The 18,373-nt window shown below is 49.7% G+C and overlaps 1 protein-coding gene across 14 annotated transcripts in view; it reads right to left on the bottom strand.

The window, feature by feature from the left end:
- ERI3 (ERI1 exoribonuclease family member 3) overlaps positions 1-18,373 on the bottom strand; it is a 134,176-nt gene that overhangs the window by 68,555 nt on the left and 47,248 nt on the right. The gene's annotated exons all lie outside the window — the stretch shown is intronic.

The raw sequence follows: 18,373 nt of genomic DNA, 5'->3' as shown, positions 1-18,373 counted from the left end.
AAATAGGAGTGTAAGAAACTGCCCCTCACCCCCATAAGCACACAGCACAAAGCAAAAGGAGCCAGCCTTCCCCACCCCACTCCTCATTCAGCCCTACCACCTGCAACTGAGCCACAATGGCTGGGCCGAGACAGCCCTGATGGCAAACAGGTGTGGCTAGCCCGGCGCCAGCCAAGGCAGGGTAGTAGCTCATTAGGGGAACACCCCCCTCGCTAATGGGTATGGCCACGGTGAAGCCATTGTGAGCCAGAGCTCAGCTCTGAAGATTAGGTGAGGCAGACGTCAGGGAGAGCTGCTAGGCTGAGGCAAGGAAAGCTGCACATCCATGGAGGTCTGCTGGACAGACTGGCAGACAGGCCAACAGCCAGGACCAGCAAAAGAGCAGGCACCATACTGGAAAAGGCGATGGACACTCTGCCTTCCATGCTTTCATCTCTTTAAGACTTAGGGGCAGACCCAACTCAGGGAGATGCATGTCATTCTCACTTTTAGCAGACTCAAACCTTTGAAGAGGAGGGAGACCAGCAGACTCTGGAGGCCTCCTTGGCTCCTTTCTCCCTTTCAAGAAAGGCTGTGGGACCTGGATCTTGGAGTGATGTGGGCTGGCAGTCCTGGTGCCCACCAGCTCCAGGACAGGCACATACTGTTCGCCTGCAGGAGCAAACTACTGTATTCCATGCGATACGCAGAAATGGGGGAGTGTGGAGAGGCTCTGTCTTCTTCAAAGTCATCATGGGACCACGTAGGCACAGAAGGCCCAGGCTTGGGGAGGAGCGGGTCAGTAGAAGCCAACCAACCAGCCAGTTGGAAGATCTTGCCACAGGGACACCTGTGAGGGGTGGGTGGGCTTGCTTCCATGCAGAGTTGCCACACTTGCTCATTCCAATACACTCTCAAAGAATGCTGTCCCTAGTGGCCCTGCAGCTCATAACTGCCACGATTTCCTATGCTTCTCTCCAAGTCTTGAGCCTCAGGAAAGGGCCCATTCCCACTGGATCCCAGTCAGGGAGTCCTATCTAGTCAGAGCCTCCATGGGCAGCACAATGTGAGTCTGTATCCAGAACGTTCAGGCTACTCCAGCCGAGGCAGCACTTAGCTGGGGACACAGCTCTTTGTCTCTCCTGTTTCCGTTCCCCCACCCAGAGGAGATAAACAGACCCTGGGTGATAAACAGCCCGCCTTCCACGATCACTTTTCCTCAAGTTGAGGAGAGTAGCTAGTGATGGATGGGCTGGAATTTGGTTATCAGGAAGAGCTGTCAGCCAGAGGTGCCTATCTCCTCCCCCACTACGCAGGGCATCATTACACTGTGGCATCGAGGTAAAATATGACCAAGGGGAGGGAAGGAAGAAAGAGGGGAAGGCTGAGCTTACACACGGAGCAAATTGAGCAACAATGAGAGCAGGCACGAGGCTGGGACGTTAGTTATCTGCCCGTGACACCTTTTATCTCTGCACAAATTGGTCCTTCCTCCCCCACTGCATCCTCTTATACAAACAGAGGCAGACACAATGTGTCACCACTGCAACAGCATAGCAATTTAACCCGAATTAGTGAGGGGGTCAACCTAGGAAATAGGGGTTTCTCATTTCAACAGGTTCCTTAGTCTCAGCTCTGAACTACCACATTGAGTGGAGGAGGGCAGAGAGAAGGCAGACTCATAATTGAATTCACTCACTTGGCCGCTACTGATGTATAAAAAATTAATGCATGAGCCTCCTACTTATCAAAGCTGGTTAGTATCTATCTCACCTGCAAGATCTACCATGTCAGAAGACACAGCATGGCAGGCATAGCACTCAGTGCCTTTAGCCGGGATAGGAATCAGCAAAAACAGGAAGAGAAAAGCACTGCCCAGGTGTCCTGGAAGCATCCTCAAAGGCCATTGCAGGTTTGGTCTCAATCGATCTCCTTAAAGCCAGAATCCCTTCTATGAGGCCTTATTTGTAAAGCATGTTACCCTTGGTTGGCCATAAACCCCTGCTAGAAGCCTACAGGATAGAGTGCTGGGGAGGGCTGGGGAGACTATAGGAGCAGATCACATCAAAGCTGGTTCTTGACAGTTCAAGAATACACTTCAGCCTACACAGAAAAAAGGTTGGCTCCACCTCCAACAGAAGATGTCCAGGTTGTTTTATGAATAACCCCTCAGACAGAGAGTCCCACACTGCTGCGCCTGAAACTGAGGATGCCAATGGCAGCACTGATGGCACTGACAAGGCAGAAGAGCAAGGAGGAGAGGAGCCTGGCCTTTTCCCCAGTGACCTTGCCTACTGCAGGACCTGGAGTTACAGATGGAGAAGGCACCTTGGGACTCATTCTCTCCATCAAAGTCCCCTGATGGTGGGGCATGCAGTTCAACCCCTGTCCAGTACCACGGCTCCACTACACTAAGATAGCTTGGTCAAATGACTGTGTGTCCTGGGGTAAGTGACTTACCTCCAGGCCCTGCTCTGTGAGGGTTAAAGGAGCCAACCAAGGGTAACATGCTTTACAAATAAGGCCTCATAGAAGGGATTCTGGCTATAAGGAGATCGATTGAGACCAAACCTGTAATGGCCTTTGGAGATGCTTCCAGGCCACCTGCATTGACAAGACAGTGCCTTGGTCAGGAAAAGGATACTGGAGAAGGCTTGCTAGGGGTGACAGGAAAAGGGAAAGTTCTAGAACCACTCCACAGCTGCAAAACGAATTCCAAGAAGCTTGGGCTGAGGGAAGGAGTTATGAATAGAGGAAGCACCTTGGGACTCATTCTCCAAATCCAAAGAATCAGCACACAAATACCAAGGAACAAAAGCCAAGACCCCAGGCCAGACACAAAATGAGAGAGCTTTCTACCTCAACCGACCACTTTATATTCAGGAGTATCACTGAGACCCAGGACCCTCACACAGAGGCTAATGGAGCCTGATTTCTCTCTTGAGAGAGCTTCCAGGCCCACTCAGAAGATAACCATAGCAGACGCAGAATGCACTGCAGGAGTGACTACTGAGAAGTGGCCATCTCACTTCTGCCGGGGGAGGGCAATGTTGAGGGCACTCAGAGACTCAGCTGCAATTCCCCAGGCTCAAGCAAGCGTGCGTGCGTGCACACATGCGGTCCCTCCATTCTCCTCTGCCTGCCCACAGCCCTGGGGGGAATGCACTGCTGACTTATCAGCCCACTTTGCCCCCACACTTGCCCCCTTCCTCTGGGACGGCTGCAGGTTACAATTCCAACCACAGGCTTCAGAAAGATGATACACTTGCTGGAGCCTGCAAAGGGTCAGGAGAGAGTACTGTTTGAAATACCAGCATGACAGCTGGCTCCTTGTCTGTCTCTTCCTCCCCAACCCCCTCCCCAAACTTGTCATGGTGCAAGAAGTCTATAAGCAGCCCATCAGCTTTAAATATCAGTGTGCGTGAAGCAGGAGCACGAGAGCGAGGGAGCGGGAAGCCGACAGCGAGCGCCTCTGTCGCCACTGCCTGTCAGAGAACACTAATGAATTTCACCACCAACAGCCAGGCTTCAGATGGGGGTGAGCTGGGGGCTGGGGGGTTTTCTAGGGAGAACTCTGGCAGTATTAAAACATATTTTCCCAAAGCCCTGTTAATAAATGTCATGGCGGAGCTGAGAACTACGGCCTACCACCAGGACTTCAAGGGCAGAAAGGGGTGGGGCAAGCCCCGCTGTCCTCTCAAACAGGGAGGAGAGTGCAAGCATGAGGCTGGAGGGAGCTGGCTGAGCCCCAAGGTGAGGCTGGGTGACCTCAGCAAGCCTCTCACTTTGTCTTGCCATCGTTATCCTTATGCAACTCATCAAGGCCTTGGGATGCCTTGTTGAGAGGACTAAGATAAGAAGGAAAGGCCTGAGGCAGGGAGAGATGACCAGCTGTGCCTTCCTGGCCAGACTTACCACCCACCCCACCTCAACCAACTTCAGCTCACTCACTTCACAGTGAGGCCCCACGGCAAGGGGTTACAGGCCATGCTTCCAGACCCAGGCGAGGTGGGGTGAGAAACTCTGGCACCAGTCCTAACAGGAAGCTACATTTCCCCACAGATGTCAGGAGCCAGAGCTCCTTATTATTTTACAGATAAAGGAATGGAGGATGAGAGTGGGAATGTGACTTTCCTAGGACCCTACAACTAGAAAGCAGTAAAGCCAGGAATTGAAACTAGATCTCTTCATTCTAAAAGCCCTGTTCTTTCCACAATGCCACACAGCTTCTTTGAGGAAGGGCTGATCACCTCACTGTCTCCTGTGTGTCCTCTACTCCCAGGCTCTGCCCTTCCCCTCCACTTCCCCCTACTGGTACACACGCACCTCTGGCCTGGCACGGGCCACAGCTGCCATGTAGCACTGGGCTGGGCTCCAGGCCAGGGTGAACCCAGCCGGGCAGAGAAAGCCCTGGGAATGAGCCAGGCCATCACCTGGGAGTCTCCACAGCTCACAGGACATGGCTGCAGGCATAAGCCCTCCCACGGGTGCCCTCTGCACAGCCCTGAGCAGGAGTGTCTGATCTGGCAGCGACCTGCTGTGCAGGGGGCAAATGACATTTAATTTCCTCTTGGTTTCCCTATAGTACAGACGAAAGGCCGTCACCTGCGTCTGGGTCTGGCGGCACAGCTGGAAGTGTTCCCAGACATGCTGCTCTGTAGAGTTCCCAGCAGAAACCAAAACACAGGCAGTGCAGAGGGATGCTCCGTGGTCCAGGCTGCTGGTGTTCCCAAGGAAAACCAGCTTCAAATCCCTAGCGCCAAAGTTGCTCAAAGTCTCCAAAAGGCACTGTATAAGCACATAGTGCCTCCCTGCTCCATGGCTCTTTAGCCTATCTGCCAACTATCTCTCATTTCTTCCCTATGGAGACCACATGAAGCATACAAGTGCCACAAACACGCTGTGGAACCGTATGACAAACACCTCCCCAGTGCCACAAATGGTCCTTAAAATTCTATAACTTGTACCTCCCCAGCCCCTCTCTAGAGAAACAATAGGACAAGTGCCTCTCCGGTGTCCTTTCCATGGCAACTCATCAGGGAAAGGCACAGTGCCCCACCTGTCATGACTGTAGAAGTGCTGGAGCTGCCACCAGGGCCTGGCCAGAGCCCTCTTTCCCAGATGGAATGGCAGAAGCCCCAGTAGGGAGTGGGTATGGAGAGCAGGCTGAGCAAGTGATGGGAGGTTTCCAAGACACTTTGGTCAGTGCCTCAGCTAATGAGCTATTCTCTTTTTGGCCAGGGAAACCAGGAGCTCCTTAGCAGATTGAGCTGTCTCCAAGATAACTCGCTCATCCCACTACAGTCTTCCCCTGGCCTGTGGCCATCTTGACCCTATGTCTTAACTGCCGTTGTGTGGCCTACGATGCCCTCTGGAGGCTCCGCAGAGAGGCATCCTCCTAGCGTTCAGGATCTGGGTTGCAGTCTGACCTCCGCTCTCACATAGGTACTCAAGACACAGTTGTACCCTTAACCTTCTAGCTGGTCTCCTCTGCCCTGATTCCAGCTCCCCTGACACCTTCAAGAGGTATAAGCACTTGTCCTATACAGAGTAAGACTTCTGGGCACGCATTAGAATAGGCTAGTGATCTTTAAAGTGTGCTCCATGGAGTTCTAGGGTTCTAAGGAGGAACATCAGGCTACTTCATGGACTGGGGAAAAAGGAGGAAGAATGGGAGAGGAAGAATTGGCAGGGCTTTTCCCCATCTTCAACCAGATTCACATTGGGCTTTAAAATTATGTTCAAAAGAAAAAAAAGTTTAGTACTAAAAAAAATACTACCATTCCATCTCTCTACCGTGCTCCTCTGGATTCTCACAGCATTTGTTCTGTGCCTTCATTGTAGTGTTTTCATACTCTACCTTACTTACCCTATAATTAGGTATATGTGTGCTGGTCTTTCTGTCCTGATCACTTGGCAGTCCCCATAGTCCCCAGCACAGTACTTACAGGGCCCAGAGCAGCTCTCAACAGGTGCTGACTTCAGGCTACTACCGGAATGCCAGCACTTCCGGGATATAATGGGGTCAGCACCTTCAATGGCAATTTCCAACAGGATTCCTTGGGAGAGAAGAGCTGCAGTGGAGGGTAACTGATATTTACTCAAAGGTCCTCGTGAAGATGTATAGCTCATGCCACTCTTAAATCAATGAATGGGACACATCTGCTACCACGAACAATCATCTAAATCAAGTTCCAAGGGACCAAACAGACGTTTGCATTTGGCCAATCTTTGGGAAAAATGCAACAAATTTCAATAGGAAATATCACTCATTAGAAGCTTCCAAACCCTGCGTGTGGGACCATGGGAACACAGGATGACGTTCATCAGCTGAGCATTCAAGGGTCTGTCCCCTGGCTTCCTGTAGCCTGTAGAGGAATCACTAGTCCCATGATTCTGGTTATAGGACTGAGAATGGGTAAAGCCCCTTGGCCCCATCAACCAAGCCTACTGTGTGGGTCTCCTTCTCCAGCTAGGTTTAGGGAGGGGGCCGGGAAGGCAAGGGACTGTGCTCATCCTAGCTAAAGCCACTTGTTAATAGGCCCTAGATTCCTTTATCCCTGGGGAAAGGAAGGTAGCAATGAGCTCTCTTCTCCACCCCCCTCCACCGTGCCTCCCAGCAGGGCCAGGGAGGACAGCCATTAGTGTGTGCCTCAGCAGACAATGGGGAGGAGAAGTCTCCAGAGCAAAGGACAACTGCAGCAATTAGAATGCAGGGAGGTTCAGAAGCTATTTAACTGGGTGACCCCTGAGGTCGCTGCATCTGACTCCCATCCCTGGATAAATATTGTATGAGAGGGGAGGGGGTGAGCGAGGGAGCCAGAATGCTGCTCCTCCTTCCATTCCTTTCCCCACCCCATGCGCTGCCTCCAGCCACATACACCAGGAACATTATTTACAGTCCTGACAGTCAGAGCAATCACTCTGCTAACCAAGAGGGAATGGACAAAGTCGACTTACCAAAAATTGACTACGGCAATTGAAGAAGAAACCAGAGCTGAGCCAACACAGATGCAAGGCTCCCTCCACAATCTGGGTCCAGTTGAAGCAAATGTTCTGTAACCCCAAAACCCCAAACTAATGGCAGAGAGTAAATCAGAAAAATAGAGCATCCTTCCACCTTTTAGGGGCCCCATAATGGAAAACTCCTGGCTCTCATCACTACCTAGGTGCTCCTTGGCAAAGATGGGAGTCCTAGCTACCTGCCCAGAGGAAGCCGAACCAGCTACATGCCACTTGTCCAGCTTGCCCCTTAGCTGACCTAGTCGGGAAAGGCCAAGAGCAAGAAAGTCAGATATCGCAGGAAGGGGTCAGGGTGGGGGAAGAAGAGAGTGTTTGAGTGCAGGCTGTGCCTCAGCCCCCACATGCACCGCTCCTCCAGTCCTGCTCTAATGCACCCTGACATGCCTCTGAAGACAGAGAGCTGTTTGCAGTCAGCACCGTGATTTGTTAGTAATTATTTCCATGGTGTCACATTGCTGTCACTCTGTTAACAAAGAGACAGGCTGCCTCGGGCTGCCTGCGAGAAAGAATCGCAGAGAAAAAGGCCTGTCAGGCTCCCGGGATTCTCTGGGCTGGCTGGCTTTCTTCCCCAAACCAACATCCTCGCAAGCTTTGGAAGAAACAGTTTTACAGAACTATCAAGTCTGAGTTGTGTCACCCTTTAGCCAGGGACACTGAGAATTTATCCCACCCACTCATAGTTGCCCTTCCCAAAGCCCTACAAAGCTAAGCCCCCAGAGTCCACAAATTATTCAGGCATGGGCCACTATGCCAGTTGAAGCCTTGAGTTCCCTGGCCTTCAACTCCTAAGACCTCTGCTCCCTGACTCATCATCTTCACTGGGGTGTTCACAGCCTCTCATGTGCTCTTAGGAACCTGACCAAAGAAACCTAATTCAGACCAAGCAGAAGCAGCCACCCTATTGGCATGGCTGGGGAATACGAAGAATATGATGGCAGGGCATCTTTGCCTCTTGAATCTGCCAGCCCCAGTTCAGGAGCATAGTGGCTCAGGTGCCAACACCCCTGTAGCCTTCATGTGCCTCTGCATCTGTGAAGAGTCACTTACGGAGCTGTCTCCGCATGTGACCTGTCTTTCCCAGTGCCTGGATCTGCATAGCATCTGCACTAGAACTGGTGGTTTGCTTTAGCACAAAGTAATGTCTCCATTACCCTGGCTGGGAATTAGAGGACAGATTGGCAAGCGCTGACAAAACAGAGGTCACTCACCTTACAGGCATGGAAAGTTGGAGATTAATTCTCTCCTCTCACAGAGGGAATCAGATTCCAGGATAGTGGAATGGAAGCACCAATATTGAGAAACCCTTTCACTGCCAAGCAGCAGCAGCAGCTAATGTCACCTGTACCAATATCCGCAGAAAAGGAAGACAAAAGCCCACAAGCCCTAGAGAAGTCCTGCCAAGGTGGCAAGGGCTTCACCATCTAGCTCCTGCAGAATCCCAAAGGACAGAAGAGACTGGACATGACTAAGATTCTTCAAGCATTAGGTCCAAAAGGCAGACAGCTGCAAGCGCTGGAATGCAAACTCCATGAAGGCAGGATGTTTGGGAAGTTTTCTTTCTTTATTCACTGCTGTATCCTTAATACCTACAGCAGTGCAGGGCACATAGCAGGTAGTCAACACATCTGCTGAAAGAATAAATAAATGAGTCAATACAGCTCAAAGGCCACTTCCACAGGGGCCAGTCTCTCTCTATCACAAGACCTCAGAGAAGAGGGAGGACAGTGTGGGTTCCAGAACAGACAGGGAAGACCACATGGCCAAAGGACTGGAATTAGGTTTGAAAGGGTGAGGGGGATTGGGACAAGCTGATGGGCATAGGGAGATTCTCATATTAAATTGAAGATTCACATATTCATTCAGCAAACATATACTAAACAACTAAATAAAGTATAATAGATGTTCCAACAAAAAAAGAATAAATAAAATGTAGTATAATACAATGGACTACTACACAGAAATATAATAAAAAGCCTAAATTCTTGATACATACAATGCACAGGAATCTTCTATACATTATGTTATGCAAAAGAAGTCAGACACAGGTCGGGTGTGGTGTCTCATGCCTGTAATCTCAGCACTTTGGGAGGCCAAGGCAGGCAGACTGCTTGAGCTCAGGAGTTCGAGACCAGCCTGGGCAACATGGCAAAACCCTGTCTCCACAAAAAAAAATACAAAAACTAGCTGGGCTCAGTGGCACGTGCCTATAGTCCCAGCTACTCGGAAGGTTGGGGTGAGAGGATGACTTGAGCCCAAGGAGGTGGAGGTTGCAGTGAGCCAAAATGACAGCACTGAACTCTAGCCTGGGTGGAAGAAGTCAGACACAAAAGAGTATGCCTTGCATGATTCCATTTATACGAAAGCCAACAATAGGTAAAAACTAACCAAAACTAACAGAAGTCAGAACGGTGGTTAGTTGGCAAGGGGAAAGCATCACTGACTGGGAAGAGGCATGAGGGAACTTTCTGGGATGATGAAAAAGGTTCTTGATCTTGACCTGGGTGGTAGTTACCCAGGTGTATACTTGCATAAAACATATTGAGCTATACACTTCACATTTGTGTATTTATGCATCTGTACCTATTTCATACCTCAATTTTTTTTTTAAGAGACAGGATCTTACTCTGTTGTCCAGGCTGGAGTACAGTGGCACAATCATGGCTCATTGCAGCCTCAAACTCCTGGGATCAAGCAATCCTCCAGCCTCAGCCTCCTGAGTAGCTAGGATTATAGGCATGTGCCACCACACCAGGTTATTTTTTATTTTTATTTTTATTTTTAATAGAGACAGGGCCTTGCTACCCCAGGCTGGTCTCAAACTCCTGGCCTCAAACAATCCTGCTTCAGCCTCCCAAAGCACTGGGATTCCAGGTGTGGGCCACTGTACCAGACCTCAATTTTTTTTAAAGACCCAAAAACAAGCTGATGTTCAAAAAGGGTTTAAAAAAAACACAGATCTAAGCAATATCTCATACAAAGGAAAACATTTTCCAGAAGCACCAGTGGTTCCTTCTTGGAGCTTGGGAAAAAAGGTCTTCCAGCCTTCACTCTCTATCTGACAGAAGTCAGAAAGGCCCAAGCAAATGGGCCTAGGAAGGTGAGAAATGTTCAAAATACAAGAGTAGAGCCCAGGTCCCCCACCTAGGAGGTTGTGGCCTGGTGGGAAGCTGCATGGAACCTCTATTCCATGCCAGGTGAGCTATAGGAAAGCAGAGATAGGTCATACAGTCCAGCCAGGTGCCCAGCTGGTTCTGAGGCCCTCTGAAGCAGCCTGTCTGTTGGATTCCGCTACAGAACACAGAACCAGATTTCCAAAGACTGTCCTGAAGAGCCACCAACATAGGATCCAATTTGTCTTCCTGACAGATCAGGCAGACTGGCTAAGTTAGCCCAACTCTGGGCTAAGGTGAAAGTCTCAGAACATACAGCCCCTCCAGCCAGCAAGGAGGAGGTGATAAGACTCTCATCCATGGTCAAGGGGAGAGCCTCATATCAAATCCAGGGCCAGAACGAAGGCAGCAACACTTGCTTCTGGACTAGTTAAGCAGTAAAGAACTACACAGTTATCAACTCAGGCCAAAGCACGAGGCTCCTACTGCCTTGAACATCTCGAAGCCTGATCAGTCATTAAGCAAGTATCTTTATCTTTTATCAGGGTTTTCAATGAGCAGAATTTCCATTCCAGGGGTTCCTATAATCACTACAATGATTTAGACCCTCTGACACCTTCCTAGTGGGTGAAGAAATGAGGTTGCCACTGGGGTTCCACCCTACAGCCTAGAAGTGCCCAGAAAGTAAAACGCCAGACGCCCTGTCTGCCTTGGAGGGATTGTGCTTGTTGATCAGACAGCAGAGCTTCTCTTCCAGTCCCCATTGAGGCACAAAGTCCTTCCAGAGCAGAGCAACTATCCCAAACTCAGGCTCTGAGGGAAGGACGTGGGGTGAGATGCCTGTTGACTTGCAGCTCCAGGATCACATGGATAAGTGTGAAGGGAGCCAAGGTTGGGAACCAGAAGAGATGCTATGGCTCCACAGAAACCCGCTCCTACCCTCAGGCCTGCATCTAGGAAATGGTTAATCCCCAGCCAAGCCCATCATCAGGAGCCCCTTTAGTGCCAGTTCTGGGCCCGGGGACATGTGCAGGAGGGGGCTTTCATGTTTGTGAGTAGGCTAGCCCCAGGGGCATCAGGCAGAGGCGGAGCACCCCTCGCTCCTCTAAGCCCAAGAACTCTCAGCCCAAGGAGCTGTCAGGCTAACGAGGCTACCCCACCACCACTCCATCTGAGCGTGGCAGGCTGCACCGCACGACTGGCTTCAGGTGGCTCTTCTTTAATTAATGGCATCCTGGGCTCTGCAGGGAGCTTCACCCCACAATGAATGGCCCTCTCTCATTAGAGGCAAGCCTGCCATGATGTATTCAGGGTGAGGGCCAGGATTCATTTCCCTGTCTGTGGGTTGGGGATGGGAGGGAGGGGAGAGGCAGCAGGGAGAGATTTATATCAAGTGACTTGGATTAGCTGCAGCTGAAACATGACCCCATCAACTCACGCTGCCTTCTTGGGGCTAACCCGGTGCACCTCTGCTGACGAGAGGGCTCTAGGGAAACTGAAGGGAGGGCAGAAGATCTGGTTCCCACTCTCTCTGAGCTCAGACTACAACTCTAAGGCCCAGAATTCCTATACAACCTTCAGAACCTCCTCCCCCTGCCCCCACTGTGCACTGGGAGCCTGGGCTGATTCTGAGCCAACCTTACCCATCAAGACACTTTTTATGGCCAGGAAGCTGACCCACTGCCCTCATGTCCACAGGACTGAGGCCCTGACTACAGCCTCAGTTGGCTTTTCTGCTTTTGTAGTAAGCAATACCCTCATTCCTCACCCCAGAGAAGGAGGCCTCGACATAGTTTGCCCCCATAACTGCCACCTGGATAGGACCCAAATATGTTCTGCCACAGGGCATCTCAGACCTCAGGCCACCCCACACTAGGGAAAAGTCTCCAGGCATCCGTCTGACACAAAAACATGCAATCAGCCATTACCTCACTAGGACGATCCACTATGCTGAACCCCACCTCCAGGGTAGGGAGGTTCTGGGCACACTATTCTCCTTCCCTCCACTACGCTGACCCACCCACTCCAATGGCTGAGCAGGAGGAATTGCGGTCTTCTAGGCAAAAAGAGAAATTGGGGCCTTTGGCTATCCAAGTTTCTGATGTATTTCTCACAGACTTGGAAAGGTCACCCTGCACTCTGCTAGCCACATAGGTGGTTGTAGGCCTAGGAGCTAGGTTGATTCAGACTGGTAGCAAACAGCACATAGCCCTACAAATTCCTCATGCAAATATCACTAAATTTGACTTTCAACTTTGCTTGTGCTTGGGAGAAAAATACTTCAGAACCTGCCCTCTTTCCATTCTCAGCCCCCTTAGAATGCCCAATTCACGAAGAGAGCTGGAGGGTGGGCTTTCACCTGTCCCTGTCAGCCAATCAGAAGGCTGTCTGGCAGACCTGCTGTGTCCCTAGGAAGGCCAGGCAATGCCTATCATCTGCACGCATTCACTCCATGTCATCCATGCTTCTTCCTGGCCCTGTGGAGGAGCATTCATATCTCTTTCCTTCTCTACTCAGAAAGAGATGTAGCTCAGTTCCGCTTTGCTAAGCCCTATTTGGCAACATGTCTAAACACATGCAAACTTAATTAGTTCAGGAGGGGAGCCCAAGCACTTGCAATGACAGATAAAAGTAATGGGAAATGAGACAAGTCAGGACTGGCAGGGAGTTCTTACTCAAGCCCCTTCCCCCAGCAGGCTGCTAATCAAGGGTGATGCAGCTCCGTGCTGGTACCAACTGGTACACCTGTGGGCAAGGGGCAACAGTGCGATGCCCCATGTGCTTCCAAACATAAATACAGAATAGAGGTGTCCAAAGTGAAGTTGGCTGAGGTTTCCTTAAAACAGACCTGAAGATTCATTAACTTGTAACCCTGCAAGGAGGCTCTCAGGCAGCCCCAAATCATCCCCACCACATCTCCTGGCCAACTGGGCTCCCATATCAAATGAACTTAACAGTCCACACCTCTACCGATACCAAATGAGGAACCAACAACCTACGGTGTCAGAAAACATCCCGAGGCTCTGCCACTCAGTGCGAACAAAGGAGAGGAGAGGGGCATTCCCGCCGTGTATCACCAAACCACAGCCCATGAAGGAGGACGGTCAGACAGGACGGTCGTTAAACACATGGTTCTAGAGTCAGAATGCTCAGGTTCAAATCCCTGCCCTGCCACAAACAGGTTATATGCCCTTGACAAATTACTTATCTCTCTAGGCGTCAGTTTCCTCATTTGTTAAAAAAGGATTATAAAATGAACTTATTCCACAGAACTGTGGTAAGGACTAAATGACATCATATGTGTAAACAGCACAACAGGGCTCCTGATAAGTAATAAGTGCTCAATAAACACTCTCTTTATTCTCTGACGTTCACTTTTCCAGGAGTCCCAACCCTCAGTTCTGGAGGCACAAATCTCTCAGAGAAAGCATTTTGCACTGCTCCTGGGACCAAGCTCCTCCTCCCTGGCCTAAGCCCGTGGGCTATCTCACCCAGTACTCACCATCGAGGGCCCAACACACAGTGGCAGTGAGGAAATCCAGGGCTTCCTGAGATAAGCAGCATAGTTCTCTAACTCTTCACATTCAGGCTGGTGTAGCAAGGCCTGAGAATTCCTCCTCTAGTCCATTTGTCCTGTACACTGGCAATGAATGCTTCCTGAATCTACCTACTAATAGTCCTCTGTTGTTCTTCCTGAGCAGAGACTCCACAGGAACTCCATTACTTAGTTGTCACTTATTCAACAATTATTTACTGAACATCTACTATGTGTCAAGCCTTGTCCTTGTCCTAGGGTTACAACAGTGCTCACAATCTAGTGCGAGAGAAAGACAAGTAGAGGCAGCCACAGCACCATTTTATGTATTAATGTGTACACGTGCTCCAGGAAAACAAAGGAAGGCACCTAGAGAAAGAAGAGGGATCACTAGGAACTGGCCAGCTCATGCATGTGGCTGGTGGGGAGGGGTGCGGGGGTGCCACAGAGAGTATTGAGAAGTGAGGCTAAAGATGTAAGCAAGAACCTTGAAAGTCCCAATAAACACTTTGGACTTTACCCTTGAGGGCAAGGGCAAACCTTGAAAGGTATTAAGCTGAGGGGTGACATAATCTGCTGTAATTAGGAGAATGGAATAGGAGCAGCAAAGCTGGACTCAAAGAGACTAGTTAGAAGACTTTTGTAGCAATCCAAGAAGAATATGATCATCTTGACTAGGGCAGGGCAGTAGGGATGGGAAGAAAGGAATAAATCTGAGAAACCTCTGGGAGGCAGAATCAACAGGATTTGGCAATTAATTGGTGTGGATAGAGAAGGGATAATTTTCATATTTCTGACAGAACAACTCAGTAGACGGTGCCAGTCATTATTTGAGGGAATGATGGAGGACAGGGTGTGAGGAGAAAGATAAACATCTGAGCTTGAAGGGGCCTATGGACGTCTAGGTGGAGATGTAGAGTAGGTAGCTGGATATGCAGGTGTGGTGTTTAGGTGGCAGATGAGGCCGATTTCTTTTCTCCACTTGGAGAAAAAGATTAGAAGACATCAGCATACAGAGGATACTTGAAGCTATGGCAAAGACGAGATCACTCTGGTAAGTGTGAATGTGTAGAATAAACAGAAAAGACAACCAGGATAGAGATCAAAGAAACACCACTATTTGAGAAACACCAACATGAAAAAAAGGAAGGTAAAAAGTATTAATAATCTACCCAAGTGACTGAGGAGGAGAAGTCAGAGAAACAGAAAACATAACGAAAGTATAGATAAAGATGATTTCAAGAAGATTGAAGTAGTCAGCTGTTGAGCAATGCCAAGAGGACTCAGCCCGACCCGCAGCAAGCACGTCACTAGGCCACCCTTCCAGCCATCTTCCGCATCCCCACAGGACGGTCACTACCCCACAGTGCTCGCCCAGGTGCGTGGTTCCATCATGGCACCTTTCACCCCAGGTAGCAGCAGTCTCTTCAGTGGTCTTGACCGCTTGACAGCAGCCTCGAAGAAACCTCAGTAGCCCCTGCTGAGTGCATGCTCCCCATCTCCAACAGTGATAGTGTAATCTGGGCAAGTACCTTTCCATCTCCAGACCTCCTAAAACCTGAAGTGAACTCCAGGTCCACACCTGCAGAGCACAGCCAGAATGTAGTATGCACACCCCAGCAAGAAGGCAGGGGAAAAAAAGGAAGTCAAATGCCTGCATTTACGTGTTCAACCTCTCTCCTCCCTCCAGGGGGAGGAAAACTTCCTGCTCCAAAACTGAGGCTGAGCCCAGGTGAGGGTCCTCTCACCAGACTGAGCAGGCCCCTGGCCCCTATTCCACCAGAGAAAAGCATCTGATTCTCCTACCTTCTCTAAAGGGGCCTCTTCCCAGACTGCACTAAGGGCCAGGGCCTCCCTCAGGTCAGCTCTTTCCCTCCAGTCTTTCCCTCTTCTCAATCTTCCTTCTTCTCAGACTCACGGCCCACTGGGAAAGCCTCTAGTCTAGGTTCTCAGCCATGCTGTGCTACATGGCTGGTGAACGTGGATCTTCAAGCTACAGGCTAAAATCTAAGTTCCTCAAGTGGGTGCCTGTGCAGGTGTCCCTTCTCAGTCTACACCAGCACTAACCCCACCACCATACCAAAGATGGAGCCCTTTGAAAGAGGCACTTTCTACCTGGGTAAGCAGAGAAACAACACCAAACCCTATGGGAAGCTTCAAGAAACACCAAGCAAGGTGAAGAAAAAGTGGGTCAGGTAGGGAAGGCAAGCTGACCAAGAGCCAGACCCACAACAAATGTTGTTTCTTGAAAAAATTGAGAGGGGAAATTAAATCCACACTACTAAATAAAAACTCGCCTTAGCAGGATCTGTGACTACACATCGAAGCCCACGTAAACTTGGAGAATCAACTCATCTGGCTTTGACAAAAGATGGACATAAAATGATTTGTCAGGATGGGAGCAGATTTTTTTTCTCCAGTGGGATTTATGCTGCCACTTCAGTTCCCATTTCCCAGTGCCCCACTTATCAGCCCCTTTCCAACAAAAGTGATGCGAAGCTGCTGAGGGGAGAAGGGGAGGAGGAGGTAAGGACAGCAATGAGAAGGAACCATGGCTTCCGGAAACTAGTGTGAAATGAAAATGTTTGCTGAATTCCTAAGACTTAGTTAAATCTGAAAATGGATGTCAAAATAAGAAGTAAGCCACAGACTAACAAGTTGTGAGTGTCAATTTAACACCACCCTTGTCAGGCTCATCTGCAGCCTTTACCGGGCACATAAAAAGGTGATGGCTCTGACGAGAGCCATCTGACGAGCCTCTGCCGAGGTTCCAGGAACACCGATTAGCTGTGCGCTGTCACGCAGCACTACTTAGGTTTCCTCTCCGGCTGTTTTTATTTTGTTACACATTTAATTAAGAGGCTTCCCAGCAGTTATGCAGAGACCTGCTTATAAGAGGCAGCCACAGAGCTCCCTCCCGCAAGCCCTGCCACCTGCTTCCTTTCTGAAAACCCTTTTCTGAAGCTTCATCAGCCTTCCCAGTCCAAACCCAAACCAGCCCACAAAGTCTGCCCTACCCATCTCTTTTGGAAACTACACGGTCTTAGAATTCAATTCTGTCTAGCTACACATCTTTAGCTCTCTGAGCCACAGGGGTTTTTGGTTTGTTTCATCTATAAAAGAAAGACAATACCACCACCCACCAGAGACGGCAGTCAGAAGGTGTGGATGCAGTAAGGTATGTGCTCATTAAAACTTGGCTTCTTTTCATATATGGTTCGGTTCTACAACTCAATCTCTTTTCTTGATGATATCATTTTTCAGGAAGAGGCAGGGCAATCTCCTGGGTCACCAACACCTGTCCAGGGCCCACTGTGCTACAGAACAGGCCAGACCAAAAGAAGACAGCACCCTCTGAAATTCCCTCTCCATCTCATGGGGAGACCAACTCCAAGCTTATAGTCTCCAACCTCATACACGGGAAAGTTTTCATATACACATATATGTACACATCGTGCACAGTTAAAGTAGAAGATTCTGAAATGTGTGTGTTTAGAAGGTGAAGATGCCAAAGAGAGAACAACACTGGATGAAGGGAGTCCTGGTGAGGCTACCTGGAGGAAGTGGACCTCTGTACTGGGCCAAAGGGCCTTCCTCCTGGGCCATATGAACCCCAGAATTCTGGGTATCAGCCTGAAACTGGCCCCACCTTGAGTAGCTTCTCTTGGGCTACAGAGATCCACGTTAAGTCCCTTCCTCGCTTTAAGGACTCAAAGCTGCCCAGGACGCTATTAACAAGAACAAGAGTCTTCTCCCTCCACTCCTTCTCCATGGACTCCTCCTCTGATTCATATCTGCTTCTAGTCCTAGCCTGTATAATTTCCCTGACAAAGAGATGTCATGTGGCAATATGGAGACCCTCTGGAGTAAACCAAGAGGGGTGCAGTCAGTTTGTGTACACACCTGATGGGTGTGGGAGATGAGGTCTCTGTGTGCTCATGTGATTTGCGGCCTTTTCTTCCTCCTGTCTCACCTAGAAAGTTGGGGTCCAATAGCAGGCTTGACACCCACCTGGGTACATAACTTCACCTCAATGCCCAGCATCCAAAAGGCTTACAAACGGCCTTGGTGAGGAGATGACACCTCATGTGGTAGAAAATGTTACTGCAGAGCTGCTACACCACACCCCTCACCAACATCCCACTTATGCTCAAGTTCAAACACACACACAAACACACACAAACACACACACACACACAGACACACATACATGGAATACTTGCTGCTACCTTCAGTCACAATGAACGGAGAAGTAATCGATTCTATGACTTCTCAGCAAACAGTGCCCCCACCACCTCCATCCCACTTCAGTTCCCTGGGGGCCATCTGAAGCCATGTATCCTTGAGGGCAGACAAGATGCACAAGTGTCAACCCAGCAAAGGAACTGGTTCTGTCTTCCATAACCGGGACAGGATCAGGAGACAAGGTAAAAAAACAGTGGGGACAAAGGAGGAAAGAGGAGGCTGGTGACGTGGGCAGCTTCCCGGAGCAGCCCTCGCTCATCCCACCACTGGGCTCCCAGTTGGATCACCAGGGTCTTGCAGGCCAGATAAAGCGGCAGCATAGTATAATAGTTAAGAGCAAGGACCTGAGTTTGAATCCTGGCTCTGTGTGTCCTTCGGTAAATTACTTAACCTTTCTGTACCTTTACTTCCTCAGCTATAAAATAGGAATAATAATAATGCCTACTTGATATGGTTGACAAATAAGTTACTATATTTCATT

The sequence above is a fragment of the Pongo pygmaeus genome, chromosome 1 (assembly GCF_028885625.2).
Source record: "Pongo pygmaeus isolate AG05252 chromosome 1, NHGRI_mPonPyg2-v2.0_pri, whole genome shotgun sequence".
Classification (NCBI taxonomy): Eukaryota; Metazoa; Chordata; class Mammalia; order Primates; family Hominidae; genus Pongo; species Pongo pygmaeus.
This window is presented reverse-complemented; position numbering and strand designations above follow the sequence as displayed.